The 12,821-nt window shown below is 41.9% G+C and overlaps 1 protein-coding gene across 1 annotated transcript in view; it reads left to right on the top strand.

The window, feature by feature from the left end:
* MAPKAPK5 (MAPK activated protein kinase 5) overlaps positions 1-12,821 on the top strand; it is a 1,432,063-nt gene that overhangs the window by 639,613 nt on the left and 779,629 nt on the right. The gene's annotated exons all lie outside the window — the stretch shown is intronic.

Here is a 12,821-nt window from a genome sequence, read left to right as displayed (position 1 = left end):
GCACTTGGTATCAGGTTGGCATTACGTAAGTAAATGTGAGAATTCCTGCAAATGTGAGAAGCAATGACTACAATGAATTACAGTATAAAAATAAACATCAGTCACGTGATTTATGTCAACGCTACACATATGGATTTGCATTTTTATACATTCAGCAGTCTAAATCAGTGGTCTCCAACCTATTTTGCACCACGGACCGGTTTCATGTAAGACAGTTTTTGACGGACTGGCCATTGCACTCTCATAATAAGGAAGCAATAATGCTCTCCAGGGTGTGTTTTAATGTGTAATTAATGTCCACTCAGGGGTATTATGAGGCCCAATGCAGCAGGTGGAGGGCCTCTACACCTCTGGAAGGGTATTAATTACACATTAACACACATCCCTGGAGGGCATTATTGTGCTTAGAGAGTAGTCTCTCTGTAAAATTGTTGTGTTGTACTTATTTAAGTACTATATTATTTTTTTCATATATTTTTGATGTAAAATGGTTCCTCTGCCTAGTGTTTCAAACTTGTTGTAGTAAATGTTAATGGTGTTGGAGGAAGCATTTTACATCCAACATATAACACTTAAAAAATATCCAGGTACTTACTTTATTGTTTGGTCCCCTACTCATAAAACGTTTGATTTGTTGCCAGTCATTGGAGATTGAAGTTACTAAATAATGGCATACATTTGAGTTTCAGACTTATTTTCTTCAGAAAATTCATACTAACACAAATTCTTTCATTGAAGCAAGTTTGCAATTTTATAAGAGCAAGTAAAACAGTAAACTGCTGGTACCTCCACGAAAACAAGCAATAGTCAACTCTGAAAAAACAGAACTTTATTAGAACCATGAAACCATAAAAAACGATAAGCGCTTTCACGTGCCACCTGCACGCTTCTTCAGATCTGACATTGTAAGTAACAGATGTCCTTATATACAAGATTCAATCAGCCTAATAGATCCGATTAGACAATTAAGACCAATAAAGCCTAATTTAGCCTAAAACTATTTGGTTTAAAAGTGCAGTCAGTTCAAAGCCATTCATACTGTTAAAGTAACAGTTGCATTTTAATCGCATCCAAACCATATATCGCTACAAAGTCAGAAACCCTTATTCATATTATATGCAACAAATTACACACTGCAGATCAATCATACTAAAACCACAACCAATTATAATAATACCTAAATAAACAACCATGATAAAAAAATCCATGAATAAAAATACAAATTTTTAAAAATACAAAGTTTTACTTGGTTTCCTTTGGCTTTTGGCTGCTGATTCCTTGGGAGGTTCATGATACTTTTCCTTTCATCAATTTTATAAGAGCAGTAATTAAAATGTTACTATTTTAAGCCTTTGTTCCCTCTTTATTTTAGGGTTTATCCAGGGTTCTTCAGGTCTAGAGATACACAAACCCGCTGTACTTTCACTCTCACTCACTCTGTCACGCACACCTCTGTTTCAGAAAATGTATGCAAACACAAATCCTAATAATCAAGTAAAATATGTTCATATTTTGAGCCTTTGTCTCCTGTTTATTTTAGGTTAATCCAGATATTTTGAGCAAGAGGCAGCAGAGTATACCTTTCAACTGTCCAGATTTTTGCAGAATGTCCAGATTTCTGGCTCATATGTTTGGTCTCATGGCAAATGACTGTGGATTTAAGTTATTAAATAATGATAGGCATTTGAGTTTCAGACTTCATATCATTCAGATAATATATGCTAATGGAAACCCTGTTGTCCTTAGTTATTTGTCAGTCTGTTCAGATTTCTTGTGTAGAGAGGATAGAGGTATAGTCGAGAGGTACGCAAACCTATTAACTGATGCTGCTTCTAGGGATCGCTCTCACTCTCCACTCTCTGACACACACACACTCACTCACTTCTGCTTTCTTGCACACATTTACTCACACACACGCACACGCACACTCACACAAACATACACACACTTTTTATCAGTTTCATTTATTTTTATTTTACACTCACTAAACAGCAATAGTGCTCGTTAGCGAATGTAAAATAATGGCTCGATCAATCACACCGTTTACTGTCTCTCATGCACACATGCACAGTGTCTTCTGCTTTTACACCACACACACACATACACACACACATATTCTGCTTTCATGCACATATTCACTCACACATACACATGCACACATACACTTTTTTCTGAACAGTTGTGCGCCCAACATAAGTTTTGTATTCTTTCTGTGGGGTCCGGTACTGGTCTGCTGCCCAGTGGTTGGGGAGCTTTGGTCTAAATAACTGTTGGAGTACACTGCTTTTAATTGTATTGCTTTAGTGCAGTGAGTTTAAGCAGCATTGTGAGGAGATAACTAGACTAGTGCAGACAATGGCAAAAGCTCACTAGTTGTCATCATAGGATATGAAAAGCCATTCACCGTCACCAGTATTGGTGCATGATGCCAAACTCAGCGCAAATGCAGAGGACAGGAAGTGAAGGCTGCATTAGGGGATATTTCTGTCATGGTGGTGTGTGAATCTATTTTTGACCAGATTAAAGATGTGCAAATGGGGTAGATAGGAAAGTGGTGAAATGGGGAGCAAGCAGGGGGAAGAACAAAGGGGAAGCAATATAGGAATATGCACGAGGGAATTAGGAAAGAACTATAGCTATCCATTTCTTCAGCAGTGTAATATGAACACACATATAAACTGGATGAATTTGGACTGTCACCGCAGCACAGATGGGTGACAACAAGGCAGTCATGATGTATAGCCAATTGGACCAAATCCATTATGTCAAGAGGATACATAAGCGAACTGGAGAGCCATGTATGGGTCAAATTCTTTTGTGGGACAGGTGCTCATTTTTTTATTTTATTTCAAAAAGAGAGGATTGTTGGAGAAGGGTCATAGGAATGTAAGGGTCAGGTAAGTAGGTGGGTGAGGAAGCAGGTGCAGAGAGACGGCACAAGCAAGACAGACACAGGGATGGTGAGGGACGCAAAAGGTTGGGGTACACCATGATTGGGGATAGGGAGGGGGACATTGAGGGCACATGCTTGTCAAGCATGGGGACTGTGAAAATCTAGTCCTCATCCTCAAGACTGTCAGCACTGTCCCTTTCCTCAGCCTCCTGTTGGATTGTTTGACATTTGGGTTTTCTCTGCATTCCCATAAGCAACTTCTCCAGATGGCTGAGACATGTACAAATGCTGCTTTCTAAGACCTAATGCACCATGCCTGGCAGGTCCTGGTGGGTGACATATTCCCCACCTCCACCAGTACTCCTAGAGGGTACCAGTGCACCAGATGTCAAGGCAATGCTACTTGATGTTGAGGGATCAGCTGGCGCAGGAGCTGCAGAGACAGTATGGCCAGGTTGCGTCCTAGATGTGCCGGGCATTGGAGTGGTAGCCATTGGAGGGTGGCAGGCTGAGCCACTGTGACATTAGAGCAATGTGATCACACATATAAAATAAAAAGAGGAGATAAGGGGTGGGGTAAAAGAGAAAAAAAATGAAAAAAAGATAAGTCGAAACAAAAAGAGGAGATAAGGGGTGGAGTAAGAGAGAAAAAAGGAACAAATGGTAAGTAGAAACATATGTCACATACAGTATTTTAGTACAATAAAAATATATTTTTATCTTTACATTAGTTGTACTTAAAAAAAAAAAAAAAAAATAGGATTGAGAATTATTCCAAATAATCCTTGCAATATGTACATTTAATGTATGTTTTTAAAGATAATACAGATTAAGTTAACAATGTGGCACTTAATGCCATTTCTGTTGAAATTAATATTAAATATTTTTATTGGTGTGTATTTGCTATTTGTGGGATTTGAACTCACAACATCTGAATATTCTATTATACTTGACTCCTATGATTACCTTTAGCTACAAAATAAAGCATGCATGTTTGCCTTTACAGTTAAGATATGCATGCTTAATTTGCTAATAATGTATGGAAGAGCAATAATTTTAATAAAGTAATGTTAATTGGTGCTGCATACATACCCCTTGCTTTTCTGAGTCTTTCCAGGCGTTCAGCATGGACCTGAAATCTCCTGAGCAGCTGAAAAATAAAGAGTGAGAGAAAAAGACACATGAAAGCATTGTGTATACTGGTCTTGACTATCTACAGCTTTCTGCTGCAGTTAATGTTGCTTTGCCTGTATAGTTATACAACTGTGTGATATCAGCAGTTCTAAACTCACCCAGCCACTGGTTGAGTTGTTCCTGCCTGCACTGTTTCAGGTTGTTGTAATGATGCCAGAATTGCTCCCCTGTACATGGAAGTCCAGCCGACTGGAGCAGCCTTGGCTAGACTGATGTTCTTCGTGTTTCACTGTTGTAGTCATCACATTTGGGTTATCCTGCCAGGGGTAGCCCTCAGTCGGCCCAAATAACAGAGGCTTAGTATTTCTGCATCAGTTACTGTCGCTCCAGGACTGATGTCAGGTCATCAGTGGTATAAAATCAGGCAGCAGACGCCATTACATCAGTCTTTCTTGCCGAGGAGCCCGAAGCAGAAGCAGTTCACACGAGTGCCGGTTGGCCGTTACCTGAGTTTTCATTTCTGAATTGAAGTTGAAGTCTTCTAAAGGTAAGTACCCCATTGGGGATCCTTTTTTCTTGCTCTAACTGGTGTCAGAAAAAGTTAACAATTGTCTTGCCTGTGGAAAGCAAATACCACACCGAGACTTCCATTCTTACTGCATTACCTGTTTAGGCCCAGACCACGACATCCCTCGCTGTCGCTTTTGTGCTTTGTTCAATGCCAGAACTATATGTCGTCGGGCCCTTATTGTAGCTAGATATTTTCGCTCTCAGTCCTCGAATTCCGAAATGGCTTCGGTAAGCCTTCTGACTACCGATCTTCCAAAAAAACATAAGGATAAACACAGAGACAAGACCGTACAGGTCCAAAACTGCCAACGACGCTTCCACTAAGCTAGTCATCAGTTCTCCAGTCCTCAGTGAGGCACTTTCGCAGCCCCTGATGCCCACTTCTGTGGATTCGCAGGCCACTACCAAGACCCTTTCATAGTCAAGTATGCCGCAAGACTCTTCTTTGACTAAGGATCCTGCGGATGTCTCTGCCTTGGATGGGTCCAGAGCCACTGAACCTGCTTCCGAGGAAGTACTTCGCACTACCCATACTCGACACAGACAGACAATTTTTTTCGTGTCTTCAGTTCTTTCTAAAACTACCGAGTTTCTAAGGCCCAGGGTATGAACTACACCCAAAAAAATCACCCAAGCTCAGGCACCTACTTCCTTGCCTCAGTCTCAAATGCTTAAAATGATGGAAGACCTTATTATGCTTATTAGGAGAAGTCAGGCTACACCTTCCAAAAGAGAAAGAGACTTGTCCTCAGTACTTTTATCTCAACAAGAGTCCAATGACTCTGATGCTTCTGAATATGAAGACATGTAATCCATTTCTGCTTATGAGAATTCTGATGCAGAGGAATCCATTCCTTCTGCCTCTTCACCCGAGGATTTTTCATTTGGGGAAACCCTTCATACTTTAAGGGAGCATTTCCAATGGGAATGTCAAGACTATCCTCAATCAAGACACTCAGGGAGTTCTTAGATTTACCACAGCACAGACCTTTGGCCATTCCTCCTGTCCTGGATGTTGTGGATGATGTTTTTATGGAATCCAGTTTGACTCCTGACTCCCTTCCTCATGCTCCCAGGAAACCTGACCGGTACTACAGAGTCCCTGACTCTCACAAATTCCTTTTCAAAAATCCTACTCCTGACCCAGAGGTCATCTCTCAAGGACCTAAAGGAATTAAAGCAACCTCAGCTAAGAATCCCTCCCCTTCAGACAGGGATTCCCGAGCTTTAGACAGATGGGGTAAAAAAGTATACACCTCTGCTACTCTTGCCATTAGAGCATTAAATTGTCAGTTCCACATGCAGAAATATCAGCAGCATACCATGGAACTCCTCAAACAAAAATATCTTCCTTTCCTGCTTGTGCAGAAAATAGAGAATTACAAGAGCTAATGCATTCTGCAAGTCAAGTTACTAAGCACACCTTGCAGTGTGGCTTTGACACCCTAGAAGCATCTTGCATTGCAGCAGTCACTGGTTCTATCCTTAGAAGACATGCTTGGCTTAAGGAAAAGACCTTGCCAGACAATGTCAAATCCAAATTGTTGGACGCACCATTGAACAAAGACAATTTATTTGGCACCAAGGCAGAAGAGGTCTTAAAAAAGATGGAAGAAAAAGCTAACTCTATGCAGACAGTTAGACGTCTTACAGGTCTAGCCTCTGAGATTCAGTAGGCATTGCCCCTTTAAGCACTGGTCCTTTCCTTCCCCCTCCAGGCCAGCTCAGCCCAGACCCAGGGGAAGCAGATCCCCCAGACAGCAGCCCCAGGGAATGCAAAGATCTAAGCAATGGAGTGCCTCCTGTTCAAAAACAGGGAGTGCAAAGCCACCCCCTTATGGTAAGAACTCACAATGACTTTACACCTCCACCCCTTACCTCTGCCCACCCGCTTGTGCCTCTAGGAGGAAAACTCTCCTTCTGTGGAAGTAACTGGGCCTCTATTACCAACGACCGATGGGTCCTCAACATAGTGTCCCAGGGATACAAATTTTATTTCCACACCCTGCCAGCCCCAAAGGAGTTCCCAGATCTTCCTCCAAACCAGTGGACAGAGGCAAAAAAGCAAGTCCTTTCCCTGCTGTCCATGAGGGCAAAACAGCATGTTCCTGCAGAACAGATAGGCCAAGGTTTCTATTCTAGACTTTTCCTGTTACCCAGAAAAGAGGGCACCTGGCACCCAGTCCTTGATCTATCCATTCTAAACACCTTTCTGGTGATACCAGAATTCAAAATGCTCACCCTCCAGCAGCTTCTTCCTATGCTTTCCAAGGATGCTTGTTTAGCCACCCTAGACCTACCTACACATCCCAGTCAGGGAATTTTGCAGGAAATATCTACGTTTCAGGGTAGTATCTATGCACTTTCAGTTCTCTGTGCTTCTCTTTGGCTTATCCACTGCTCCCAGAGTTTTCACAAAATGCCTGGCTCTAGCCATTGCCTTTTGCAGACAAAGAAATATTCAAATTTACCCCTACTTAGACGATTGCCTGATTCAGCCAGACAGGAAAAGCTGTTATAGCACCTGACCTTTGCAAAAGACCTACTGACCTCCCTGGGGTATACTGTCAATGAAAAGAAATCAAAACTAGTACCCACACAAAGAAATTGTATTCCTGGGAGCAAGCCTGGACACAGCATCCCAGATTGCATTCCTTACTCCAGAAAAACAAGCCTACCTGACAGGCTACTTCTCTCAACTAGCCACCAGAACCCAGTTATCGCAAGGAAAATCATGCAAGCTGTAGGGTTCATGGCCTGCTGCATTCTACTCATTTCATATGCCAAACTGCATATGAGGAAACTACAATGGTACCTAAAAAGCCTTTGGTGTCAACACTCTGAAGACATGGAAACTATCATACCAGTGATACCTTGTCTAAGGAAAGATTTTCTTTGGTGGGCAGTAGCATGCAACCACAACAAGGGACTTCTCTTCTCACAACCCCATGCCGCCCAGACCCTCACCACAGATGCATCAGACTATGCCTGGGGTGCACACCTGGATGGCATGTGCATTCAGCGCCATTGGAGCCCAAACCAAATACATCTGCACATCAACCAAAAAGAGATGCTAGCTGTTCAGCATGCCCTGACAGCTTTCAGACCCCTACTCTCCCCGTGACCTCTACTGATCAAAACAGACAACACCACAGTGATGTGGTATATTAATAATCAGGGAGGGACTCACTCATCCTCTCTGCAGGCTTGCCATGACCCTTTGGCATATGACCTCAGCCATGCAACTACACCTGCTAGCACAATTCCTGCCAGCTCCCTAAAGTCTCTGGCAGACAACTTTTTACATGGTCTCAGCCATGCAACTACACCTGCTAGCACAATTCCTGCCAACTCCTTAAACTCTCTGGCAGACAACTTAAGCAGAAACCTGCTAGACCCATACGAGTGGCAGCTAGACCACAGAACCTTCACCCTTGTAACCCAGAAATGGGACACCCTGAAAGTGGACTTCTTTGCCTTCCACTCCAATCATCAGCTAAGCAAATTCTGCACCAGGGAACCTCACAGCAAGGCCTGGAAAGTGGATGCACTTTCCTTCAAGTGGGTAAACCTCTCTGTCTATGCATTTTCCCCCACTACCACTCATTTCACGGGTACTGCTCAAAATAAGGGAGGAAAAACCAAGGGCAATCCTGATTGCCCCAGACTGGCCACGCCAGCACTGTTACTCATTGCTGTGCAGCCTGTCACCCCTGCCACCATGGCACCTACCTCAGATCCCAACACTCCTGACCCAGAGGAATGGAGAATTCATGCATCTCCAATTGCAGACCCTCAAACTGGCAGTCTGGCTTATTCCCTGACCTCTCCTCAAGCTGCCAGCCTAAGCAAACAAGTCATAGATGTTATACGTAAGGCCATATGGCCCAGCACTAGAACATCCTATGCTGACAAGTGGAAAAGCTTTTGCACCTGGATCCAGGCTAAGAGAGCCAGAATGGCACAGCCCTCTCTACCTCTCATCTTGGATTACCTAGCAGATCTACTACACAGGGGTCTATCTTTCTCTTCTATTAAAATTCATGCCTCTGCCATCTCTGCTTATTACAGCACAGAGCCACATCTCTTCTCACACCCTCTCTTCAAACAGTTCCGAAGAGGGGCTAACAACTTAAGGCCACCCAGAAGAGCTCCTACCCCAGCTTGGGACATTAACTTTGTGTTGGAAAAACTCACCCTACCCCCATTTGAACCTGCAGCTTCAGCGGAGTTAAAATTCCTCTCTTGGAAGACAGCCTTGCTTTTGGCCATCATTTCAGCTAGAAGAGTATCAGAGCTGCAAGCACTCATGGCTGTAGAGCCATTCATCTTTTTCCATGCTGACAGGGTCTCCCTCAGGACTAACCCATCCTTCATGCCTAAAGTGGTGTCCAGTGTGGCTCTCAACCAATACATTAATTTGTCCACCTTTTTCCCTAACCCACAAAACAAGGGGGAAAGGATTTTGCTCTCTCTAGATATGCACAGCTCAGATTCTATCTGGACAGGACTAAATCTTTTAGAAAAACTGATCAGTTGCTAGTCAGCTTCTCAGCAGGGGCAGAGGGCAAGGCCATATTCAAACAAAGTCTCCAAATGGATAGCACACTGCATCAATTTCTGCTACAAACCGCATGGGAAACTGCCCCCAAGGGGGTCAGGACAAATTCCACCAGACCAACGTCCGCCTCTGCAGCTTTTCTCAAAGAGGTCCCCACCAGGGACATCCTGGAGTCTGCAACACGGACATCTGTTCATACCTTCATCAAGCATTACCTCCTCCCTATCTTCTCCAAATCCGCCTTTGTCACCGCAGTCTTGCAGGGCATCCTAGCCAGCCCCCAGTCTTTTTGACTGCCTCCATCCTTTTCTTCAGCTTTGGGATTCAACCCAAATGTGATGATTGCAACAGTGGAACATGAAGAACATAGTACAGTTGTGTACACTTACCATAAATGTAGATGTTCGAGTGTATTCACTGTTGCAGTCCTGGTTTCCCTCTTCCATCCCCCTTATCTCTCTCTCTTCCTCTCTCCTTACAGGGAATGTTTCATATTTACTTTTTATTGGTGGTGTTCTTCCACCATAACCTAGCTCCCTATTTGGGGGCTCCTGACAGTTAGGGAAAGAAAAACTGATGTAATGGCATTGGCTGCATGATTTTATACCACTGACGACCTGACGTCAGTCCTGCAGAGTTAGCAACTGACGCAGAAATACTTTGGTATTCGGGCCGACTGAGGGCTACCCCTGGCAGGATAAACCAACAGTGAATACACTTGAACATCTACATTTATGGTAAGTGTACACAACTGTACTTTCCAAGTTTCAGATTTATAGAGAGGTCCAGTATAGTGCCCCTGCAGCAGCCTATGGCTGTAGCACTTTACAAGGAGATCAGTGAATATTCTTGAATCCTCTGTACCCCATCTTTGAGCCCTGAATTGGGCACCATCCTTGCTAGCTCCTGCCATGTCTGCAAAGGTCATCCAACAATAGTTAAAGTATTTTCTCGTTAATTCATGATATTTTGTTTTATACCCAGTGCACAAACATGCCAACCATGTTTGTGCAATGGTACATGCAGAGCAACATTGCCAAACAGAGAGTAAAGCAGTTTATGAAATAGGAAGGCTAATCTGACAGTTGGCATTAAGTTATGGCTTGTCTGCTGTTATATCCATGAAATGACTTGACTTTTAAGACATGAATTGAGGGGTATAAATTTTATGACTTGACAACACATTTTGTGGGGCCTTAAACGCTGATAAAAGTAATTTGTATAATGTGGGATTCAAACCTATGTAAAATAGAGAATACATATTCTTCTACATAAGGTATGTGTACACACAGGAAGGTGAAACAAGTAACAATGTTTCATTTTACCAAGTTACAGTGTTTCTTTTCTATCTACAATTGTTAGGTATGAGTGCTAACTGCCTTGCAACGCTGCTTAGCATGTTTAAATGAAGGAAGGTGAAATAAGTAATGCGTCATTTTTGCAAATGCCAGTGTTCTTTTTGTCTGCAGCAGTAAGTCATGTTTAAACACAGGTTAGTATGCGCAAATAAGGCAGGCAAAGACAAAAAATTTTCTTTGTAAAAAATGCCTAATATCATTTATGCTTAAAAAATAATGTGGAACTTGAACCATGGTCTAACTATCTCATGTCCTGTGTGCCTGATCATTTTTGCAAGGTGTGCTACACACAAGGTTGATTCACAGCTGTAATGTATGCTGCCATATCATTTAAGCTGCTGACCGCCACACAGTGGCGCTAAGTGGGATTGTGCTTCTTAAGGCAACTGATATTAAATTTTAAATATGACGTGTTTCACTGTGTGTATGCTAAGCTGTGTGCCATCCAAATATTAATATTAAAAACCTTTTAACACACGTTGAAGAATTTTACTCAGCTCTGGAGGTGAAATATCATACTAATGAAACTGTAAAACACAGTGGGAGTGTGTTATCTTTGCTTGCCACAGACAGTTTTACAGCAGGAAAGCAAATCATGTGCATACAAGCAATTCAGATTTACTTCACAGTACTAACAAGACACAAACTTGTACATTCTCGGTTGTACATGTGTGGCTTGCATATTTAGTGCAGTGAGTGATCACACAACCATTTATAAATCTCTCTGCACAAATGCAGTTCTATCTTCTCTCTCTATTGTGTTCATTCTTCCCTTATTTTTGCTGTAGTCTCAGACATGCAGTCTATAGTGCGTTTTGTACCATTCTCCTTTAACTGTATTATAAAAAATACTTGACAGTGAAAAACATTTATCAGCACAGGCAGGAGAGTTTGTCTACTGCTGAACAAAAATTATAAATGTGTGCTGTTTAGTTTCATTTAAAAGCTTGCTAAAGTTGCTTCTGTCCTGAGTGACACACCCACTGCAGGTAAGATAGTCTGAATTGCTGTTGTGTTTTCCTTCTCCCTTCCACTAATCATTCACAGTTGCAAGCCATTAGCAACTGTAGGTTCTGCACCATGTTTACATTTGATACATGAAGTCAAAATGTTGGTATTCAGCAATTCTAATGAGTTCACACCTTATTTGCATCTTCACAGTACTCAGAGGCCTGAATCTACATCATAGAAAGGTAACCATGTATCTAGGGAAGTTGAAGGTGAAGTGACTTGTGTATTTCGACAAAACTGAAGATTGCTATTCCTTTGAAGGTGATTTATCTGCAGACAAGGCTTCTAGTTTTGCTAAGTTATGCTTGTGTTATTCAAGCACTTTCTAGATTTTGTAGCATGTTACAAAGAAATTTATATTGTTTGTGTCTTTTGGCTTTTTCCCGGTTATGGGTCGCCACAGCGGAACTCCAGTCCGCTAATGATTGGTAGTGGATTTTTACGTACCGGGTTACCAGCCCTGATGCCCCATTCACGTATGCCACCACACAAAAGATGCTCTAGCTTAGAATCGAACGGGACAACATCTTGCTATGAGGCGACAATGCTACCGCAGCACCACCACCGCAGTTATTACAAAGAAATTTATATATGCAGGAGAAAATGGAACTTTTTATCTGTATGTACTTCTTATACCTTACTGTTGGCATAGGCATTTTTGTCAGGTATTTACATTTCTCTGATAGGTTATTAACTTTCATCACAGGTATTATTAAAATTGTATTTTACAGTCTTGTATATATTGCAGAGAAATGGTAATATACGTTTCACTGACACAGGTGCTATGCTTCTGAGATGGCCCTGGGCCAGCTCTAGGGGAGTGGTGGGCACAGTGAGAAGTGACTGGCAATCATAAATTGACTTTTCTGTTGTAAATTTGTACACATTCTAATAATTGTGGAAAACATACATATCATTTTAATTTTGTAGTATTCATTGCTTTGTTGTTTTGGGTGGGAGAACTACCTACCATTAGTGTGTTGCCAGAACCAAAAGGTGTCTCAAGTGTGTTTTTCTTGAAAATGTATAAGATTCATGATATTTCAGTGGGGAAATATAACACATTTCTAAAGTGGTATTCCTTGGTTTAGACAAAATTTGATTTATGTGTGAAGGCGAGGTAGGGCAACCATATAACCTTCAGTTTTAATGAGTCCTTCCAGTGCTTAACATTGACAAATGTGTACATAAACAAGACTTTAGTTAAGTGATATTTATGTGTTGTATTCTTCTCTGTTTTATGTCACATAGGATTATAGCAACCAAGCATACAAATCCATGTAAACCCCCTTTC

This window comes from Protopterus annectens, chromosome 4.part0 (assembly GCF_019279795.1).
Source record: "Protopterus annectens isolate FY-2018-M chromosome 4.part0, PAN1.0, whole genome shotgun sequence".
In the NCBI taxonomy this organism is placed as follows: Eukaryota; Metazoa; Chordata; order Ceratodontiformes; family Protopteridae; genus Protopterus; species Protopterus annectens.
The sequence above is the reverse complement of the archived record's forward strand: the minus strand, read 5'-3'. Positions and strand labels throughout refer to the sequence as shown.